At 38.0% G+C, this 24,135-nt stretch overlaps 1 protein-coding gene across 4 annotated transcripts in view; it reads right to left on the bottom strand.

Moving 5' to 3' along the window:
* LOC132129724 (plexin-A1-like) overlaps positions 1-16,173 on the bottom strand; it is a 221,246-nt gene extending 205,073 nt beyond the window's left edge. For all 4 annotated transcript variants that reach the window (XM_059541422.1, XM_059541423.1, XM_059541424.1 and 1 more), the window contains exon 1: positions 15,956-16,173. The gene's annotated coding sequence lies outside the window, so the exon portion shown is untranslated. The remainder of the gene's footprint in view (positions 1-15,955) is intronic.
* Positions 16,174-24,135: the final 7,962 nt, after the last annotated feature.

The raw sequence follows: 24,135 nt of genomic DNA, 5'->3' as shown, positions 1-24,135 counted from the left end.
ATGAGGTCACAGTGGACATAAATTTGTGAGCTATGGCAAAAGACAAGAAATTCCAAGGGGAAAAGCCATCAAGTCTAATCACTGGCTCTTTTTAACTTGCAGTAAATGTTGCTACTGCAGCAGTTTGGATGGATGCGATTATGTTAACCCTGCCCTGGATGACAAAACTGTGACCAGTCTTATGTAGACTCACACTACAAAACAACTAGTCAAGACCGATTAGCACATGCTGCAATTATGCTAATATTAATATGAGAAAACATATGGGTAGTATGACTGTAGTGAAGTCATCCTTATATCATACAACCATGTAGGGTTACAACCAAGACGCTTGCCACATTCAACCAGAAAAAAAGGGTGTCAGTGGTAACGGACAACACTGTCAACATACTCTCGGTGGAATTACTGAAGGGAGCCGGTCAGTGACCAGACGTGGAGTTGGTTAGGTGTGGTCAGGTGCACGATTGTGACTGTCACTATAGACCTAGGACAGAGTTCCTCACTTTGCAGTTAAAAAAAAAAACACTTAATTTTCAAAGAATTTTATTATTATTATTATAGTTTTATGTATTATTGATGTTTTTTCGTTGTTGTTTTATAAATGCTCTATGACAATTGTTAAATAAATGTTCAATCAAAATGCAAAACATCGCGTCTTTTTTTTTTTGTCGACTGATCGTTGCGCAGGACAGGACTTTGGTCGACTAAGCATTTCTTTGGCTGACTACAGCCCTAAACATAACATAAACATAACCAAATAAAATAAAACTTAAGTAAAAAATAAATAAATAACAAATAGATTAAACTGATTAAACAACTTGAAATGAATAAAATAAAATAAAATAAAATAAAATATACTGGCGCCATTCTCTACTGTTTGAGCTACAGAAGGCATAGTCAATATATTAAACAAATGTCATTAAGACAATGATATAAATTATTGTACACAACAGCAGTAGTTTGGTAGTTTAGTAGTTTCTGCCGTGGTAGCTTATTAAAAACCATATATTGTGACCACGTAAGCATATTTTCACACAGTGTGTTCGTATACTCGCACAAACGTGCAAAGTCATGAAATAATTAAATGCAAGAACTGAAAGGAATATAAAATCACAGTGTTTCCAACTGCAACACCCCGTGACACATCCCGTTCCTTCTCTGGTTATGTTAATAGATCGACGTCCATTGCCACACCTCAGTGTCTGGGCTACAGCTCCCACAGATCCAATAAAAGCATGCAAACACTGCTGACTCAAAGTTCAGCCATCAATAAACAGCTTTCTCCCTCCTGGGAAGAGTTCTGTTATTTCCTTCAGCCCTTCGCATCTTATCCTCTTTCATTAGCTGGCTGTTGTGCAATCGACTTTATTACGATAAACACGCCCGCAAAACAAAGTGGGTTTTTTTTTTTTCCAGAAATTCTACAATTATGATTTACGAAGTTATTTACGAAGCCAGCTACAATTATCCATGGCAAATGCCAAGCTAATAGTTGTGCCAGGATCAGAATATGAAAACAGTCCACCGATTCTGGCTGTACAATGCTTTAATCTACAGAGGAAAAAGAGAGGCATAAAGTCTTCAAATCCCATAACGGTAGCTCCCGAGCTCATGGTGCTTCACATTCCATCAGGATCGCATCATTGGGCAACTGCCGTTCTCTGGCTCGCTTCCCTCCACACACTGCAAGCATTTGTGTGCTGAGCTTTACACTTTCTCTAACTTCACTCATTACTTTGCACCCACCTACTCATGCATGCAGACAAACAAACATCTCTAGCGGTGCTTTCATTTTAAAAGACTCAAGAGATAAAGTCATGAAGTCAAGCGGTGCTTTCATTTTAAAAGACTCAAGAGATAAAGTCATGAAGTCAAGCATGAGACGTGTGTGTGTGTGTGTGTGTGTGTGTATGCACGCCTTCACCATGTCATCTGCGTGACCTTTCTAGTCAGATATGTGCGTTCCCGGCAAACGCGTTTGTGCTAACACAATTACACTCAGCTAATGAACAGAGTGGTGAGATAAAGCCATTTGAATGCTAGCTTCATCCCAGCATCTCAATCTCCTTTAAAGGCTACATTTGCATCTTTAATAGAAATGAAATTTCATTAAATGTGCAAGCTGCTGGTTAAATATGCTTGTGGAGAAAGAAAGAGACCAAATGAGCAAAGAATAGATGTAAAACGAAGTATTTACACACTCTCGCCCATAGGCTTATAGCGGTGGTCTTATGCTAATAGAAAATAATGGTAATTTAACGATTCTGGTTCCAATTCAATGTAATGATCTGGGGGTAGTTAATTCCATTAGCTTTTCTTTTTTTTCTTTTTTTTTTTTTAAGAAGAATAGTTGAATAAACTAACCAAACTAAACTAACATAATATAATTTTTATTACCACAGATTCAATTAATTTCTGCAAAAGAAAAGACTCAAAAGAATGATGTTAACAAAACTAACAACTCTACACCTATCAAATGTTAGCTAATCAATGTCAATGTTGTAAACATTTTACAAACAAAACATTTATATACATATTATAAAAAAGCATTAGTCAAATCAGATTAAATGATCCGATTTACTTATTATATTATTTAAAAAAAAATACAAAAAAATACCAAATTATCAGATTTAGTTAAAATTCAAATATAAGATATAATTAAAAAAGCATATGATATAAAAAAATATGTAATTTACATATTCACTCGAAAAGAAGTTTTTTCTTAAAACAAAGTAGCAAACAACACTACTCATCTCATAACCTCAACTAATATAAATAATTCTTCAAAAATTTTGCTTTACACAGACAACATCTGAAAGCAAGTATAGGTTTACAACATGTTTTCAAGAACCGCTCTGACCGAATCATTTGATTCAGATTCATGAGTTCTTTTAGGCTTAGTCTTTAAAAGAGCCAGCTCATAAAAACTCACAAGACTAATGAGGACATCATAACTGATCTCATTCTCATAAGAAAATTGTATTAGATATTTCCAAGGTGCCAACTTCATATGATGTGATTTGTACAGAAACGTTGGGCGTAAGCAGATCATATGAAGCCGTACATACAGTACAAAGAAAATACTTTTTGGTGTAGAAGTAATTTTCACTTAGAAATTGCTAGTATATTTCATTATTAATTACAAAGCAATGTCAAGGAACAGAATTAAAAAAGTATGCTTTCATACAAATTAGAAACCAATATGCCAAAACTTTAAATAGTTATGAATTCCCATGAGAATATGCCGGATATGTTGTCTATTTGTTGATTTTGTATTACTATCATCAAGCTCATAACTCTTCTAAAGCAATTTTGTTTGCCATGAAGCTGTAGATTTAGCAGCAGGAAACACTGTCAGAATATTTAAGTACAGTACGAAAACAATTAACTGAGCTGAATGTCATGAAAATCATCCGGCTGTTGAGTCAGAACCAAACCGGCTCAGTTTCCAAAGCTTTTAGCACTATGAAAGAGTACAGAAAAGATTAAGCAAGGTGAAAGATGTGCCTTAGAGCTTAATAATGGATCTTCCACATCAGAGAGAGTCTGTGGTTTGTAATGCTTATAAATTAGGCCTGGGGAACGAGAAACTTGATCCTAAGTCAGCAATTAGGGCACCTTGTCCCGTGAGTGTCTGAGCCCTACAAAGGACAGTTGATCAGTCAGAGTGTGACAATTATGATGGACAGCCTCAGTACGCCAGCTGTCCGACTGCTCCTTTGGCCATTAATATTACTCGCTGCTCTACTGCAGCAAAAAAGCCTCCGAAGCTTTTGCTCACCCCTTTTCTAGCTCTTTCAAATCAGGAATGTGTTGCCATGACAGTGACCGATGGCTCGGCGGCAAACGGGGAGCCCGCTCATCCCAGCCAAGGGTTGAGGTTGGTGTGAGAGTGTGTCAGGGCCCCGTGGACGAAGGATCAGAGACTGATCCACTGGAAAACTGGAAGCATCTGTAGATGTGGTACTGATTATCCGCGGGTACGGGGGAGATCTGCAGGTATTTCAGCTATGCTCCACGTTTACCCCAAGGGAATCCGGCTAGCAAGACCTATGAGCAAATTTGGGCAGAATTTATGTAACTGCAAACACGTTTAGCCCTTGTGGTGATACATTACGCGCTTAGACAACGAGGCTTGCCAACAGGGTGCCTGTTTATGGAAAGTGCCCCGTTTTGAGCCTGACAGGCTGATGAGAACCAAAGCAGGACTCCTTAAGGTATATCTATGATTTGATCAGGAAGACGAGAGGAAAAACATAGATCACGTTGAGGTTTATTTTTCATGACAAGGCTAAAACAGCACTGGTAAACCAGATTTCTTGGTCAAATAAAAACCACTTACTTCTGGAAACACTTAGAGCAGTTCCGTGGATTTCTGAAGACCTGGATCTTCTACAAATTAAACAAACAGAACCAATTTTATCCAAGCTTCACTTATGTCATACTTCACTCACATCAAATTCACTAACAACTGATTCGAGCAATTAACGTTAAGATAAATCATTCTGTTGTATGATTCTCTTTTTATAGGTCTAAAAAAACATGAGAGAAAAGCATAAAAGCAATTCATATGCTAGATTATTAAATGAAAAAAGAATAAATGAGTCACTAGGCACTGCAACCATTTACAACCAACGAACAAACAAAATATCAGCTACAGCGCATCCGTGTACAAGAGCAAATATTAACATTCATTATGTATGAGTCTCTGCTCTTATCAGTCAAATACTCTGTTGTTCATAATATTCCTTTATAATAACGAGGGTTTAATGTAAGAAAATTAATTTAATTATTTATTTACAAAACATCAACCTTTATATTTGCCTGAAGTACCACACTTTTGTGAACTTTTAGTAATTTCAATGTAGTAAATATTTAACAGACAAAACACTGATAAAACTGTATAAAATGATTACATCAGACACATTAAACATAATTAAATTAATCATTTAAAAATTAATTTAAATAAATTAATTTCATTAAATTGTCAGATTTTAGTTACAAACAATGAATTCAAATATTAAATGAAAAAATGTAACAAAAATATTAAAATTAAATATTTTACATTTCTGATATTTAGAACATTACTAAATTCTAGATAATACAAATTTAAATAAAATAAAAATGATTTATCAGATTAAAATACCATATTTATAAGATATTACATTTATACAGTTAAAGAATTTTCAAAGTGTATTTAATCAATCAATTTGACTGAAATTATTTTTGAAATGATCAAATTTAGTAAAAAGAAACCATTTACAAATATTAAATTTAATATTAAATATAAAAATTAAAAACAACCATTAAAATTAAATATTTAATAGTACATCATATTGGAAAGTATTAATATTTATAAACAAGATATTAATTATTAAAATAAAAATGATAATAACTTTGTATTAAATAACTAATTTAATTTTGTATATGATTATGTAATTTTTTTTGTTGTTTGTTTTAATTTATACATTAAAAAATATATTTTTATTCAGTTTAATTTATCATTGGATTTTTATAATAATAAAAACAATCTCACAAACTCAATGAAATTCCTTCACAAACCCTCAGTTGGAAAATCCTGAAAAAAAGGATCCTCTTCACTACATTTAGAGCCCACAGGGCATTAACACTGTCTTTTTGTTGGAGTGTTTATTAGCGAGCTCTAGTGTGTTTTCCTCCGAGGAGAGTTTGGACACTACCCCAGTCTGGTGGCCTATATAGCAGCACAGGGGTCAGGCCATTGTTCCATCCCTGTTTGCATTTCCCCTGCCACCAGTGCAACCGCCTCATCTGGACACGATTGGGATTCCAACAGGAAAGAGACAGAATGGCACTGGAGTCTATAAAACTTTAAGAACTCGGCAAACACGTGCACAAACACACACACACACGTGCTTATAGTCAATCAAATGAGTAAACAGGAGTGTACTATCATTGCGGTAACACACACACTGCTATGTTGCTCTTCCACTCTCAATAACCATGGCTGAAGTGCCCTTGAGCAAGGCATTGAACCCCTAGTTGCTCCCCAGGCACTGTATCTATAGCTGCCCACTGCTCCGGGTGTGTGTTCATGGTGTGTTCACTTCTCACTGCTGTGTGTGTGCACTTGGATGGGTTAAATGCAGAGCACTGATTCAGAGTATGGGTTACCATACTTGGCAAATTTCACGACTTTCACTTTCACTTAAAACGCTTGCACATAACCAGCATCCGGTTTAATGTCAGCGGCACAGCCAAGGGTCACCCGGGTCTGCTGATGGCCATCAAGGCACTGCACCACCATCACTCACAGGGTCACAGGAGCATGAAAATCGAGCTGCAAACAGTCATGTAGCAAGAGGCTAAAAGTGAAGTGAAGTGAAGTGAAGTGACATGACATACAGCCAAGTATGGTGACCAAAACTCGGAATTCGTGCTCTGCATTTAACCCATCCAAAGTGCACACACACAGCAGTGAACACACACAAACCGTGAACACACACCTGGAGCAGTGGGCAGCCATTTATGCTGCGGTGCACGGGGAGCAGTTGGGGGTTCAGTGCCTTGCTCAAGGGCACCTAAGTCGTGGGATTGAAGGCAGGAGAGAGTGCTGTGCATTCACTCCCCCACCTGCAATTCCTGCCAGCCCGAGACTCGAACTCGCAACCTTTTTGGATTAGAAGCCCGACTCTCTAACCATTAGGCCACTACTTCCCCTAAAACAGACTAGTCTTATGTGAGCCAAGAATATGTGCACAAGTGTGAAAAAAGACAGTATCATCGGCCCCTGTAAATGCCAATCTCAAGAGGATCACACTCTCAATTAAACAGCGACCCAGTGCCAGTCACAAACATAACCCTGATGAAGACCACTGCTGGACTCGTGCCATCACACACACAAAAATACATCTGCAAAGGATGGGGGGGGGTGCAAGCTAACCTACACTCCCATCCTCTTGACCTTCAATAAACACCACAGTCTCTTTCAGTGCACTAGAATTCACACCCAGACTCCTTTTTGCACATAAAAAATAAGTTTTTGAATTGAAGCACATTTATAAAGTAAAAAAGTAGAGAAATATCTATATTGCAATGGGCAGCTCGCCAGCTCTTAGCATAACTCATTCTTCTTGTGATCATCTGGAGCCTTTATACCAAACAGCATCTGCTGCATCTCACAAAAGCTCTCATCCACTGAGAGATTTCGAGTTCTGACAGCTGCGAATGCAAGGAGAGATGCGCTTATGTCTCTGTCCTTCTGAATATTAAGCATAGACGTGTATCAAATTAGGCCTTTAGAAGGGACAAGGTCATACTGACTCTGCCTTCTTTTTTTTTTCAGTGTAATAGGAACAAAATCACAGAGACCTGAACGTTGGACAGTAAGCAATGGACTATGAACCACCTAGAACAGCCTAGCAACCCCACAGAACAATGTTAACATCCACTCAGAACACCTTAGCAACTGCACAGCAAAGTCTTGGCAACCTCCCAGAACACACTAGCATCCTGCTGACAAGTTTTGCACAGGCAAGCAGTACTAAAAATCTAGTTTTCCTCGAAAACAGCAAATGCAGTAAAATTGCTTTTGGGCTTATGTAGTAAAATGTAGTTAATACTTTTGGGCTTACTTTTTATTGGCAAGAGAGAGGACACAAAGAAAAAGAGGGAAAACAAAACACAGACGAGATTCTATCCAGAACAACCACTTGAATATTCTTTAACTATACAAATGAACAGCATGAGAAACAACCCAAAATGTTTGCTTTTAGATTCTATGACTCTTTACACCATTTTTTGATTAAAAACTTTTGACAGCCAACAGATAACACTCCTTTCAAGATTGTCTTAGACTTCAAGGCTCCACTTCCAACTCCTAACTCAATAGATGTGTCTGAAAAATGTACTCTATTAAAAAAATAAAATAAAAAAAATAAATAAAGCATAGTAGAAATTTTCTGAAAGGAAACAATAGGACAATTTTAAAAGACATACAATATTCATGTTTTAAAAGACAATAGAACTCATCTGATAAAAAGCCAATGCTATTTATTTGAATTATGTGCTATTGAACTCTGCAGAATGTTTTTTTTTTCCGTATTCCTATGCAATTGCATAATACAGTTACAGTTTAATTTAACCTTATTTAGCCACATCAGCTTCACAGGCTATTTCATGGCAAAGATTATACATTAGAAATACAATCGCAACTGCATAATAAAATGCATATAAAAAACATTCTGTAAATATAAAAGTAAAACATTTTCTTCAAGATTTTTCAGATGCGAAACTTTGAATATATTATTCATGAAGAAACAGCAAATAAATATATAAAATCACATCTACTGCGCATATAAAAATGGACATTACATTTAGCATGAAAGAACCCACTTCCACTGAGCACCATATTGTGCATTCATAGTCTCACTAAAGACACTGTTGAGTGCTTTAAGTGTGCCTAATCAGTCTAGAGACAAGTATTTCACTGCATAAACAAGTATACTTTTATGAACCTGTTTTCCAGCTAAAATCTGAATTTACTAGAGATGAGCTCTCAGAATTTGGATCCACTGAAAAGCTCCTTTGGGAGGCAAAGGTGGCTAAGAAAACACCTCACAAACAGTGAATCGCACACCGCTCTAAACACACGTTAAATGCAGGTTGTCAGGAGTGGTGTTAAGGCACACAGCCCAACACCCCTGTGGCTGAACACCTAGTCATTCCATCAGAGCGACACTTTTGAATACACACACTCACACATGATGTCATCTTCTCCCTTGCTCATTCAAACAGACACACACCTTCCACAGGCACCATAGCACATTACCTCTCTCCAAATAGAGTCTCGAAGAAGATTTAGTGTTGCATCCTGCACACAGACAATCACACTAACCCACTAAGGCATGATGACCAAGTACAGTCCGTCCCCCACGACACCTCTGGGCTCTGCAGTGAAGCATGTCAAGCGAATTCCATCTGGAGAGAGGAATCTGACCTCTGACCTCTGTTTATGACTCATCAAAGGGAAGCCTGCTCATTGGTCTGGCAGAGTAATCACTTCCAGAACGGGCCACTCAAAGAGAGTGAGTTCGAGAGGGAGATGGAGAGGGAGGGAGAGAGAGAGATGAGATTTTCCAGGGAGACAGAATGCCTGCAGCCGGCTATGTTAAAGGAATCTGTCTGATGATGTTCAACAGAGCTCTACAGAGAGGCCCATGTTCAAAATGCTACTTAAACAACCTCTCAGAGAAAGAAAGAAAGAAAGAAAGAAAGAAAGAAAGAAAGAAAGAAAGAAAGAAAGAAAGAAAGAAAGAAAGAAAGAAAGAAAAGAATTTTAAATTTTGGAAATAAGCCAAATATTGTAGAGGAGATACAGGAAATTCAACATTCATAACAATAATAATTTGTAGTGAAATATATATAGTGAAACTGTACGAATTTCCTAGAGCTACTGAAGAACTCTTAAGATTTTGCTATTTTTTACATATTACTGTAGAACTAGAAATGTTTGAGATGCATGAAAAAATAAACGTTCGAAAGAATATTTGAAAGGAAGCATTAAGGAGTGCACAGGAGACAAAGGAGAACTGCATTCACAAGTAATAAAAAATAAATAAAAAAATTCAAATATTGTACCAAAATTGCAATAATGGTTAGGTTGAGAGGTTAGCTTTACAGCTTGGTTAGTTTGCTAGTTAGTTTGCAAGATTTTGCCATCTTGTACAAATTATGACCAAGAGATCAGATTGTGGAGGAACTGAGGAATAATAAAGGCGTCTTCACATTTACATCAATTTGCATTAATAAAGCCACCAAAAGCTTTTAATGAACAATAAGATTTTGCAACAGCAACCACTGATACAAGTTAAACTGAGTTTAAAGGTTTATGCAAATGAGCAAGTATGCATAATCTATCAATGGGAGTACAGATAGGCTCAAGTGTAAGAAAGTGTACCAGTAAGAAGCTTACCAGCATTAATCAATGCAACCACACCAAAAATGAACATAATGTATGTGATGGTTTCCATCTTATATAGTCCAATAAAGGATACATTTAATTTCATTTCTGTTCAAACTCATCTCATTTTCCTGTGCATCCGTGTGGAGTTTTTTAAGTTGTTGTCATAATCAAAAGAAGCAGTCCATTCCTTCACTTGCTCGTTCTCAGACTGCTGGAAAAACATGATTAGCTGCTAGAAAAATGATTAATGAGTTCTGTTTCCTGAGCTGCTGCTCTGTCAGAAAGCATCATTACGGAATGAGAAGTTTGCTCTGCTTCCAAGAAGCCTGCAGTGACAAGGAGGTCCCACGTCAAAGAACCCCCGTGAGTTTCGAGGTCAAGGGGCAGTCTGGATTAGGGCGACCCGTCACCTGGCTTTGGGATTCCAATTAACCCTTTCACAGTCCTCTGTTACTCGGGCAACAGATAAGCCTGGTGCTACAAACCCAATGAGCTGGTATGTCTCACCCAGATTAAGCCTAATCCTGAATGAAAACCAACTCACAAAGCGAGCTCCAAATCAGACCCGCTTTAAACCCAAAACCAGTCAAGCAAAGATCACCAGCAGCCAAAATTACAAAGCAAAGGTCCCGATCTATAATCCCAGAATGAACCACAAGCGAAAGCAGTTGAGATTATGAGGTTAACTATCTGAATCCATTCTGGCTGTATTAAAGGTTGAACATTACTGAGAGAGATCAATATGCACCGTCTTTTAATGAGATATTAATTAAGAGGCGACTGAACAGCAGGACCTTTACTTAACAAGCTCAACGCTCTTATTAAAACTAATTCAATATCATGAAATATTACATCTATCAATCTATCAGGAGAAGCTTTATCTCTCTATTGATTTGCTGAAACAACTTCACAGATAGCTGCATTATAAACCATACCATATCTTGTGCATACTATACATTGCTTCCGCATTAAAAACATAGCTATGTGGCTACCATTGACCGCTTGAAAGGTCTTTTGGAGCGCCTGTGGTCTTCTGAGAGGGACGTCCCCCTGGGCCCCATCACTTTTAGTCTTACTTACATGGCCAGTCTAGAGATCTTGCATTATTTAACTGGCTTTCAGTACACAAACCACAACTGCCTGAGGAAGTGCTTCAGCAGCAGTATCCAAGGAGAGACGACAGCCAAATGAAATGAACCAGACAGTAAATAGCCGATTATGGAGTTCACACTGCTTATACCATAAGGAGGAAATCACAAAGAGCAAAGATGAAAGAACCCCAAAGAACAGAAACGTATAAGGAACATATTTTGCACATACAGCCCAAATTTAATTTTGCAAACTCTTATAACAAACATGGCCATTCTTAATACTGATGTCGCTTTGCCTAAAGCTAAGCTTCCAGAATTTACTTTTATCAAAAAGGGTTAAGTAAACACATGATTCAAACCAGATCTGAAGGGACGCGTTGTGAGGGATGCCTTTCAATACAGCAAAAAGATATTTGGCTCAGAGATGCTGCCAGTCTGTGACTTCCATTACAAGAGGCCTAAAACCCTTCTCGATACAAAACAGGCGAGCGAAAAGGAAAAACACCACGGCACCAGTTAATAATACCCTTAACAGCTGGTTTGGCATCAGTGAAACCAACCCTATGCTTAACATAATACATTGGGAGTGCCATGACAATGCTATCCAGGATCAGTTGTAGGGACCATAGAAAACTCCTCAGAGGATGGTGGTAAAGCTGTAGTCTGCAAGCAGATGGCAGATAGCATTGATCGGATCCATTCCCTGATAAGGCTGAGGGATAGATGCACGGTCCTGGAAACTAGAAAGGAGAGGTGAGTGGAAAGGTCTCCCCCACCCTGTCCCAAAAGAGAAATCCACACCACTGACTGGCATTGACGTACATTAATGGTCCATGTCCCAGACGTTGTAATTTAATTCTAACAGTGTGTATCGCTAAAAATGCTAACTGATGTAATGTTCAATATGCAAAGAGGGGTCAGGGATTGACCTGAGATGAACGAAGGATGCTAAAGCTCATTCGAGGGCCCTTGACACTTTCATTTATGATGGTATGCTACCTGACAACAAGGTCGAAGGTCACACCTGGTATTTCAAGCACAAGTCGAATAGTTGGGGTAAACTCCAGGAACTGGGTCAAGACACAGCAGGTAGGTTCTTTAGCAAGAGGGTGCTCTCTCCATCACAGACACATCACTTTCCTGTTCCTAGAATTATGTGCTATGTAATACTGTTCAACGGTTAAATTATATGCTGCTGACTCGTGTTTTCTGAAATGAGATACTCTTGGTCATGGTCAAGCTTCATCGGACAAGCTTCTAATCTCACTACTGGTCACATATTCTGACAGCAAAACAAGAAATACAATAGCTCTACACAAAAGAAGAAAAAAATTCTCCTGAATCCGCCGTTAGTTCTTTTATTTTGATGGGCGGTGGAAAAGAAAGAGGCCTGGAAAAACACTAGAAGAATGCGAGCTCATCATTGCTGTCCTGACATCATGAGTGGCACTGATCCTACACTGAGGTTCCCAGCTGAGACCTCCAGTCTGTTGAGGGAGCGGGAAAAGCTGTATCTCCTCTGGACGACGGCCATGACAAACAAAACATGGCCTGACCTTTCATTCTCCAAACCCTGCTCAAGCTAAAGCACTATTTATACACACTCAATAACTCAGTAAAAGGAAACGGTAATGAATTCGATGTAACAGCACTCTTTGCACATCATACCAAGGCACTAAAAATATACAACAGAGCAGGCTGCTAATAAGACTGATCAAATATAAAATGGAAGCCTAATTTATATTTCTGTCATACGGCATGAAGTATCTAAATCACACACACTTTCTCAGAAGGATAAGCATCTGCCAGCCTTCAGCTCACACTTAGCCTATATAAATGTACATACTAGAAGAAAAGTGAAGGGAGAAACAATTTTATTATCTCTTCCTCTGATCTGATACAATCAGCTTCAAAACACTTCAGGCCTGACTGCCTTTATTTTGTTAGTTTGACGTCTCCGCAGATTTGAGGTGTAGAAAGAGCTGATAATGGATTGGAAGAGTAAATTAAATAACATGTGTTTTATGATAAACTCGATCAAAAAGCTATCATTGTCTGTCCTAGGAGTGATATTGAAGAAAACTAAAAAGACAAGTAATGATAATCTGCAAGCCTTCTATTCAAGAAAAGGAAAAAAGAAAACCCAAAATGGCAGCTGGAGCTGATCAGTTTGAAGGAGAGATGCTTTCGGGCAAGATTATTAATGAATCATTGTTCAATAAATGTATGGAAGGACGGGGCTAGTTGTCACATGGACAATATCTCAGTTTCTGAGTCAAATGTCTACAGTTTTTATTTTCCTTTCAAACATCTAGAAAACCCCCAAAATAAGAACTTTCAATTAATTTTATTTATCAAATTAAAATTCCATTTTTATATATTTTTTTTCTAAAACTGTGGGGTAAACAAGTAAAAAAATAATAAATAAATAAAAAACACTGTTGGGGCAAGTTGCCACAAAAGGTAAACTGCATATTTATATACATCCCTAAGACTTTAAGACAATATCCAATACAGAAAGTGACTTTCATAAATAAGCCAACCTTAATATTCACTAGAACAAAAGGTGTGACAACTAGCCCCGGTCTCCCCCAACTATGTCGTGACTCAATAGTGACGTATTGTACCGTGTGTGAAAAGACGGCAAGACTGTGTCACGTAGAGTGGACACGGAGCTTGAATACAGCCCACAGCCCACTCCACAGAGACTCGAGAGGAGGCTGGCACTGACAAGCTCGAAGGTGAGGATGTCAGGGATATTTAAAGCATCCGTCAATCACAGCAAAGGCCGAGTGTGCGGAATATAACGACTCAAAGCGAGACGAATTCTGACATGGCGCACTTCTTTTCCCATTGTCACAGAGGCGAACCGCTTTGACATAAAGGTGAACGTTTATGCCTAGAACGTTGAGATTGATGCTCTATCACTTCATAAGACAAACTCCATCAAACTACCAGGGACTCTATTGGTAACGTTAGTATGAGAAGAATGCCACATTCACAAAAACGGTCCTGGAGTGCCGCTGTCCTGCAGAGTTCAGCTCTAACCCTAATCAAACACACCTGAACAAGCTAATCAAGGTCTTCAGGATTACTAAGGCTCAAGACCAGTGAGGGTTTTTTTCAGGGTTGGAGTTAAACTCTGCAGGACATCGGCACTCCATGACCGACCTTGCTTAGGCTACTCCTGCTCTAGACGTAGATTATCCATTTGATCACTTTGAAAAACAACTTTTATATTGAATTATTACCCAAAATAAGCCCTTTGAGATTAATAATTTTAGTGATTTTCCAAAAAATTAGTCGACTCTTATACCCTTTAAAACAGTAATAAACAGTAATATTCAGTATTACGTGTTAGTTAGAAAATCTGTGTAAACAAACATTTTACATTTGGCAACAGACATGGTCAGGTAAATGGATTCATATTTCTTTCTCAAAAGTAGGCTAGGCTACTAAAAGAATCGACAGTGGGTCCTTTAAGGAACGCAAACTGTTCAAAAGAATATGAACTAGAATCGTTCCATTCCTCAAAATTTCCATCACTACAAAGAATCAAAAACCATAATGTGAGCTACTTCAAGAATGGAACTGAATTAAATGACATCACTATGATCCATCCTTTGGGACCAAAAGGCACGCATTTTATAGGCTATAGGTAACAACCCGTCAAAAAACACAGAATACGAGCGTTTATATAAAACACGTAACTTTTGGAGAGATGATGCGCACTAGCAGGAGTTTGCTTTTCACCACAAGAAACCCTTTCAGTCCAGTTACGAGCGCTCTAATGCTAACTGAGTGGTTGAAGTGTACATTTCGATAAACACCGACTTCCATACAACACCTTTACTTAAGAAATAAACGTATCCTTCCCAATGTTAAACTCTTCAGTCATATTATGGAAAAAGCCCATATCGAACCGTCAGTGGAAGCTAGAAAGCTCAAAACATTTACAAAAACATAGTCTATCAGTTTACATATTGCAAGCAAAAACAAACCATGCAGTCTATTTCTTTCTGAAAATCATTGTTAAAAACAAAACATAACGTTAAAATATGTAACAAAAAACTCTTTACTGACATTATCTAATGGATGAAGCAGAGCATCTTGTAGGCATAGGCTACATAAACATACAACCACCTTGGACTGTCAGTTTCCCGCCTCACAAAAGAAAATATAAGTGTCTGCTCAACAAACCAGACAATAAAGAATCTGAGATTTTAATTAATCTAATCTTAATTAATCTATGCAGATATTACATGCGTGAAATTGCAATTAGAAATTCGCCTAATCTTAGATTTCTGCCTTTCATGCAGCCCAACAGTTCTAACCTACATCCAGTTTTCCGAATTCCCATCTGAATCAGTCTTGGCGAGAATTTACAGACAGCCAACCCACATACTGTCACACTGATACTGACAATCCTAAATCCGAACAACTGAGATGTGTCTGACAAATCCTGGTTTGTATATTAAAACAATATATTTAATCAAGCCCTCCTCCCTACGCAGTCAAGCGTAACCCTAAAAGTGCGATTTGCAGTGGTAAACTGAGCCATCCAACAAATGCATCGTTTACATTCTGCATATTCCCAGAGAATGTCCCTGTACCCACATAACATATTTCAGTAAAGCAGTTAAACCACGGGGAATCTAACCAAGTTAGTCATCCACTATTGCTGCTCAATGCAGATATCTTCTTGTTTAATGCGTCAGTTAATACGCACTGAGGTGTCAAACCGCATTTAAAATGTTCCCATGCACTCCTCGGCTGTACCGACGCAAGTATCGATACATTCATAGTAAACGCCAAAGGAAACAGTGCGCCGCACGCATCTGAGCTCAAAAAAACTACATTTTCCCCCAAACAAACTGCACTGAAAAGTCACGCCTGTGCGTAAAGAACCGAGGTTACTTACTTGTGCTCTTGATGCCTTGGTTCGTTATCCTCGCCATGCGTAAAATCTCAAACTTGAGTACATTTTATCTGCAGCAGTGTGTAAAGCTCCGCGTGCACTTTCCTTGTGTGAAGTCTCAGCACGGCATGAATGAGGAGGAATGCGGTCCGCGCGCCCTGATCGAGACGCAGCCTCGTTTTGAGTGTCAGGGAACGCGCTGCCTGATACGTATATCTCGCGTCGCGGCCAGGCGGCGACATTGTGCGCGCTGGAGCCTGTATGGTGAAATATACAGCTAATCTGTAGTCCAGAATACCGGTTCGTTGCACCACCTGTCGATGTATCTAAGAACATTTATTGCAATCACACAGACAACTATTTGTTGTTTGTTTGTGTATGCCAGCTAAGCATACAGTAGTAGAGGATATGCATAAATAGCTTTAGGTGAGTACTGTAACAACGGGTGAGTTGTAATACCATAATTAATCTAATTGGTTTAAACTTTAAACCATTAGAAATGAGCCAAAAGAGTGAAATATTTCCTATACGTGTATTTTATATTAATCATGTTAAAAATTAAATGTGGGTTGTAGGCCTACAGACAGTAATTATTTTGAACAAGTATAGGTTTCAGCAAAATTTTGTAAACGTTTGTAATGATAAAAAAAAAAAAAACAAGGCAGAAAAAAACAAGTGCACGTTTTTCACCTGCCAACACATAAACCTTGACGAACAGTAGTCACGTGGGCGAGAGGATGTAACCATAGAAACCGTACACTGTCGAAATGTTCTCCATTGTGATCAGTATCGTTTTGTATGTCAGTAAAACATGACAAGTCATTATGTATCACTTTTTTATATATACATTTACATATAACAGACATTTCACAATAAAGAATTATAATATTAATTATAAATGTCATGTCTATACAAGTTTCTAGTTTCTAGCAACAAATTACAATATGTAACGTGCAAGACAAGTTTGCCTTGAAAATTTATTTTAGACTACTTTTACTTTTTATCATTGTGTATATGTAGAATATACATTTAAGAACATTAACTTCTTTAAAAGAGAAGGCATTTGTTATAGGGTTGTAGTTTAGAACTAATTTATAGCAGACAAATATTTAAATCTCTCTCTCTCTCTCTCTCTCTCTCTCTATATATATATATATATATATATATATAGGCATATAAATAAATATATATATATATATATATATATATATATATAGGCATATATATATATACATGTATACATATATATGTATATATACATATACATATATATATATATATATATACACATATATATGTATATATATATATATATATATATATATATACATATATACATATATACATATACATATATATATATATATATATATATATATATATATATATATACATACATACATATATATATATATATGTATATATACATATATATGTGTATATATATATATGTATATGTATATATACATATATATGTATACATGTATATATATATATGCCTATATTAACATATTGTTCCTTGAAATAAAATGTGCTACCACACCCCCACTCTCCCCAACACTGTGTTTTTAGGTGGTTTCTACCCATGCATTTTTAAAGAGACATCAGAAATGTCTCTTTTCCAGTGGAGACTGACATAAAATGCAGAATATAGAAGAATATAGAAAATGTGCAGTATATTCATACGGAAAATTGACAATTGATATCTGAGTGTTGAAAATACTCTAACTTTGTTTCCTTTATCTTGCTCACTACTGGAAAACTAAGAAATGTATGACCAGACCAAAGCACAGCCATATAAATATAATAATAAAAAAATCATAAAAAATGATACTTTGCAAAAAAAAAAAAAATGGTATCCATCCTATATTTACTTAATGTGGTATTATAAATCCTTAGATTACAGTGAGTTTAGGTTCTTGTTTGACCAGTTATAGAAAAAGACCATCTCATGTTAGAATTTATTTGACCACCCATTGAGCTTTACAATCCCATCATCCTACTGCACACATAACCTTCCTCAGAAAGAAACCAAAGCTTCTCTGATAAACACTGTGGATTCAGGATCAAACTTGCACACCCACCGACAAATCCACTAATACTACTAGATTGAAGACGAAGTCTGAATGAACAAACAAGGCTGTCAGAACAGTCAAAACTTAGACTAAAACATACTTCATCTTAAATTCTACTCTAACCTTTATAACATAAGTTTGCAGTGATATATTTCTGTAAACAATTTTGCATTGATGTGAGGCTTTTCTGGTACATTGTCACTGATGGCTTCACTGGACATACAGTACAGACCAAAAGTCTGGACACACCTTCTCATTCAAAGAGTTTTCTTTATTTTCATGACTATGAAAATTGTAGATTCACACTGAATGCATCAAAACTATGAATTAACACATGTGGAATTATATATGGAATTATATACATAACAAAAAAGTGTGAAACAACTGAAAATATGTCATATTCTAGGTTCTTCAAAGTAGCCACCTTTTGCTTTGATTACTGCTTTGCACACTCTTGGCATTCTCTTGATGAGCTTCAAGAGGTAGTCACCTGAAATGGTCTTCCAACAGTCTTGAAGGAGTTCCCCGAAAGATGCTTAGCACTTTGTTGGCCCTTTTGCCTTCTGTCTGCGGTCCAGCTCACCCCTAAACCATCTCGATTGGGTTCAGGTCCAGTGACTGTGGAGGCCAGGTCATCTGGCGCAGCACCCCATCACTCTCCTTCTTGGTCAAATAGCCCTTGATAACTTCAGTGTGACTCTACAATTTTCATAGTCATGAAACTAAAGAAAACTCTTTGAATGAGAAGGTGTGTCCAAACTTGCGGTCTGTACTGTATGCTTCAAGCTGTTTAAAACAAAAAAGAGTGTCTGCCCTTATTTTGTCCTTCTAAGATACTGTCTGACCAAAATAGTGACAGGTTTACAAAACTACATACAGTATAGTTTGTTGGTAGCAATATAATAGGCCAGTGACCATTTAGGCCAGGGGTGGGGAACGTTGATCCTGGAGGCCCTGTGTCCCTGCTGAGTTTAGCTCCAACCCTGAAAAAAAAAAAAACCTACCTGTATTCTGAAGACCTTGATTAGCCTGTTCAGGTGCGTTTGATTAGGGTTGGAGATAAACTTTGCAGGGACACAGGCCCTCCAGGATCAACGTTCCCCACCCCTGTTTTAGGCAAACACATTTTTTCATGTCAGCAAAACAAGACACAGCGGAATCTGACAGGGCGAGAAAAATCACAAAATCTGTGAGCATCAAGCTGAAGTGCTCTGGAAATCAAATTCATTTAAATGTAAGAACATTTCTTATACTGTTACTGTAGTTTTACTGTAACTAGATTATTTTAAATGTTGACTTTCATGAAATGGTCAGTGCTTTTATTTTTAGGTGTAAGGAGATTCTGACCACAAAGTCTACACACAATTCCTACTAATTTCTTTGAGATTATCCGTACAACCTTTTATTGGTTTTTTTTTTTTGCATGCTAGTTTTGTGAAATAGCATTGGTTTTAGTTGTGTCTGCCCCTGTACATAACAAAAATAACTGTTATTTTTAATCAGACTGCTAAACTGAAGTTCATGCCCAGAATAAGCTACAACAAACCTCAGACTTTAAACCTATAGTCAGACATTTGGCTTGCAATACTATTACCACCACAAAATGTACATCATCAATCCGTGTCACTCAAAACTGCCTAGAAATCAGTGAATAAATCACAAGCACATACTGAGAACACAAATGAAATTGAAGGGCTCTGACAGACAAACTCTTGTCAGAGTCACCGAGCACAACAGGCAGTATTAATCTGTAAATGAGAGAGGACACCAGGGAGCTTCTACAGGTGTTGGTCAGGTGCTTCTAGAGGCAGGTGCAGGATGTCTCTGGTCATTCAGTAGTTGGCCTTGCATCTTAATAACATCTTAATAACACTCCTCCCTGCATGGGGATGTTTGCAAGGTCACTGGCATTAAGAAAGTTTGACTCAGATTGATTAGGTCTAAAACTTTTTTTCTCTCTCACTCCTGAGTTTTGGTGAAGCAGGTGTTAATTGCAGGGATATTAGTCATTTTGTCTTTTATCGCTGCAAATGAATACAAGAATGTTCCCACTTCCCAGCATATATTCATAGCTGTATCCATACAGGGCCAGTATGTGGGCTGTAATAGACCCTCCCCAGTCACCTTTTCAAAACCTTTTAGAGAAACATGGATTCGGAGGCCTGCTGTGATGGCTGTTGCTTTTACAAACATGCAGCTGTAGGTTGCTCCCTGCTCTTTGCCTCCAGTTTCCACACATTTCCTCGCAGGACATTTTTCCACCAAGAAGCAAAGTCTTCCATATAATGCTAGACTGCTCACGGGGCTCATGGCATATCTCTCCTGGCCAGCACCGCCTTGATTGTCAGCCATGCTTCTCTTTCACATCCACCGCAACACGCAATCATAATTAAAATCTTGTGTGGAAGAGGGAGCAGGGGAAGCTAATTAGGGACCAACACTTTCTTTTTCTCTGGCACAAATCAAAAAGAAATGAAAGGACTGGCTGCTTCTGTACCCCTGTGCTGTGCGGCTGGGGCAAGTAGGAGGAACCGACGGAAACCGTCGTTTTTTTGATCATGTGGAGCATCACAGACACGCTTTTACTTCTTTGCTCCCACTGCAGTTCTGTATGAATTAGGTTTAACTCACTAAATGATTGGAGAAAGGACAGTAAGGGGCAGATAGCAAAGGAGTGTGGGCTTAGGGACACTGTCTGGTGTCTGCATCCAGAAATAAGCTTTGTTTTGTTCTTCCTTGGCTAGGTAATTAGACGTTAGACTAAGTGTGTGTTTGTCTATTGGATGTATATTACATTTGAGATGTACAGAGCCTCGATATTCATCTTTACACTGAGCATCACGTCATTATGTAAAACCCAATAAATCAAACTTCATATATAAATAGCTCATTTTATATATATTCCTACATTTCCTGCTCTTCACATGAACGTCAATATTATTGATACGGAAGCTAGGAATAAATCATGTAATGCAGCACGAAGACATACTGATGATGTTACAATAATATTTGATGAAAAGTCTCAAATTTAGATGGTCAGCACATACAACAAATGACCTCGCTTTGCAATATGATCGCACAGAGATCACACACACTGTGAATACACAGTGGCTGCATTCATACAATCAGAATTTGGGATTCACAACTGTAGATGTGACTCCCAAGTTGTCCAGTTCATGCAGTTTACATAAGTGAAAAAATGCAGTTCTTAGAGGCAGTTCACCAAAAATTTGTTAATTATGTCATAATTTACTCAATTTCATGTTGCCCCAAAGCTGTTTGGCTTTATTTATCTGTGCAACACAAAATAAGGTATTTTGTCTGTGTTGTTGTTTTTTGGCCAGGTTAGGATGGTAAGTAAATTATGATTTTTATTTTGGGTGAACAAGGCTTGAATCGAACTGTGTGAACATTCATGTCAACTGAACCTTCACCTAGCTCCCCTCCTTGGTTGCATCAAATACACAGATGAAGGATCTGACATTTGAAACGAGCAAAAGTTTACCTGTGAATTGGTGGGTGGCAACAGATAAGTCTGGTCAGTAATGTTTTAAAGCCAGGGCTTAGAGAAGGGTTGTAGACCATCTTAACCTCTGCACTAAGAAATTATAACAAAGTCAAACGTTTCAGATATTAGTTCAGGAATCAGGACTTTTGATATTTGTACAAAACACAAGCCATCTCATCATCAAAATTAAGCAGAGAATAAAACTACATATGCTTCTGCCAAAAACGATTGTAATTGCTTGCCCAGTCCTGCCCTCGTAATTGGGCAGTGCATCACCCGAATGTCACTCCCTTTATTTTAATTGCCTTTCATGGTACGCGTGCATCGCCTTACTGACTAAATATTGCAGCCTGTATTGGGCTGCCTATTACGTTATGTATAAGACATTGTAGTCTTAAATCCCCAGACACCAATTACTTGCCCATATCAGACCGATCATTATTCCCGACCGAAGTCAAAGACTGAGGCCTGACACAGTGAGCATAAAGGGTATCTCTCTCGCTCTCTATGTCCCTTCCCCCCCCTTCCCTCCTCCCAATCACTTTCATGTGCCAGACTCTGATCCTCTATTTGCAATTCATCACTGGACCATGAAACGTTCCTAGTGTCTGCAGGAGTTGGCCATTACTTCCTGTTTCTCTCAGCCATCTATCAGTGCAATGCAATGCTTCTTACTGTCACCACGGTAGCAACACCCGTCCCCTCAGCAACAACCTTGTACCGGTTTCTGATGAATGGAAATGAATTGTTGAGTTGTGACCGATACATTGTTATGCTATAAATACATAGAGAAAGAGTGCTGGATGCATTAAGAATAATAATGGTTTAAGATGCACATACTCACCAACACATCATCGATCAAATTCATCAGGCCAGCAGCTGTCAAACATTTGGTGAAAGCATCTTGAAAACAAATGCATTGGATCTATTAAATGACATAACGTAGTTTGGACTGGAGTGTTTTTACATTTTAGGTTAGGTTCTGTATTGTACTAAATCTGTGAGCAGCCAGACCTTTCAACATTTTGGCAGTGCATACAGACCTGTGACATCCCTTTGCTCCTTGCCACTTAGGTAACAAAGGGCTCCTACTCAAAATACTAGGGTAAGACAAGATAAGAGAAGGTGTCCATGTTATCAATTCCAGCATGCATCAGTGCGATGGTGTAAATGAGTGAGGAGAAAAGAGGGCTGGCGAAGCCCTTGGGGAGCATCCATCCCTGAAAGCAAGAGCGGAACAGAAAGAAAGGGTAAGAGGAAGAGAGAGAGTCCCATTGCCTGTCAGTTCTCGTGACTTTCTTTATATTTGCAGTGTAGTATGTTGTTATTTCCGGAACCTTATCTAACTAGAATTTTTGCCATGTATTTGGAGGAGCAAAAGAGGAGCATTCGAACCAGCCACAGCTTTGCTCTACCCTCCAGCTGTGTTGCACTTTAGCCACAGAAATAGAGTAACGAGGAGTACTCCGGGAGAAGGGGTGATCATATGATATGTTTAATGTTCGGAGAGATGCTAACCTCGTCTTTGGCTGTTATGAGTGTAAGATGATTTCACCAGAAGGTACAGACAGACTGGCCATTCATTAGTTAACCTAAAATGGTGAGAATCAGCAAATGAGATCTTGTTTTCCCCAGATAGAAATCTGAATAAATGGAAGGGAAACTGCGACTTTTATCAGTATCCATGTTTCTCATCATTGCTTCTTAGACATTTTCCCTGAAAAAACCCCCCCACCATAATCCAACATACATCTCCTATAAAATATCAGAAAGAATGCTTCAAACTTGCTCAGATTTCTTAAAATAGATTTCAATATGAAATCAAAGTTTTCTCATTATTGCTATACGTTTCTCCTGAGAACAAAGATCCCAATGTTTCATGCAAGATTCTAAATAAATCTCAATTTCTCAAACTGTTCTCAGATTTGCCAAGAGAGATTACAGTATTAACTCAAATTATTAAATAGAAAGAAGCAGATCTCAAGATGTTGTGAATTACCCATTTACATGTGCATGACTGGATTTTCTGCCTGAACTTACAAGCCTATCCATATCTCAGATATGTGTGTCTAATAGAGAAATTGAAGAGTGGATCTAGATGCTGATTTGATGGAGGGCTTCAGTCAGGTGAAGACACCCCCTCCTTCCTCTCCTCAACTGGAAAGACTGACATAGATGCACACAGCTTTATTTACTAGGTGTGCTGGCAGTTATCTAAATGCAAAGTGATGGCATAATGGCATTTACAGCTCTATGTAAATGGCCAAAGAGGGACCTGCTCCTCTCCCAGCCCTCACACACGACCCCATAGTGGGGCATTAGCCCAGCCAAATGTAGCAGAAGTGATATGCTCAGACAAAATATGGGGATTACAGCTTGTCAAGGTTGAGGGAGGGAGAGAGGAGGGATGACAGAAAGAGTGGGATGTTGGGAAAAAAATGGATGGCTCATCATGTATCTGCTGATTAGGATAGGACAGTTGGGAAAGAAGCAATAAAGGTGTTAGTCATCGACAATGAGTGGACAAAAATAAACTTAGATGCACAGTGTGAAATAGTCTGCAACTTAGAGGATGCTTTTATTCATTATTCACCAATATT

Source organism: Carassius carassius, chromosome 46 (assembly GCF_963082965.1).
Source record: "Carassius carassius chromosome 46, fCarCar2.1, whole genome shotgun sequence".
Lineage (NCBI taxonomy): Eukaryota > Metazoa > Chordata > Actinopteri > Cypriniformes > Cyprinidae > Carassius > Carassius carassius.
This window is presented reverse-complemented; position numbering and strand designations above follow the sequence as displayed.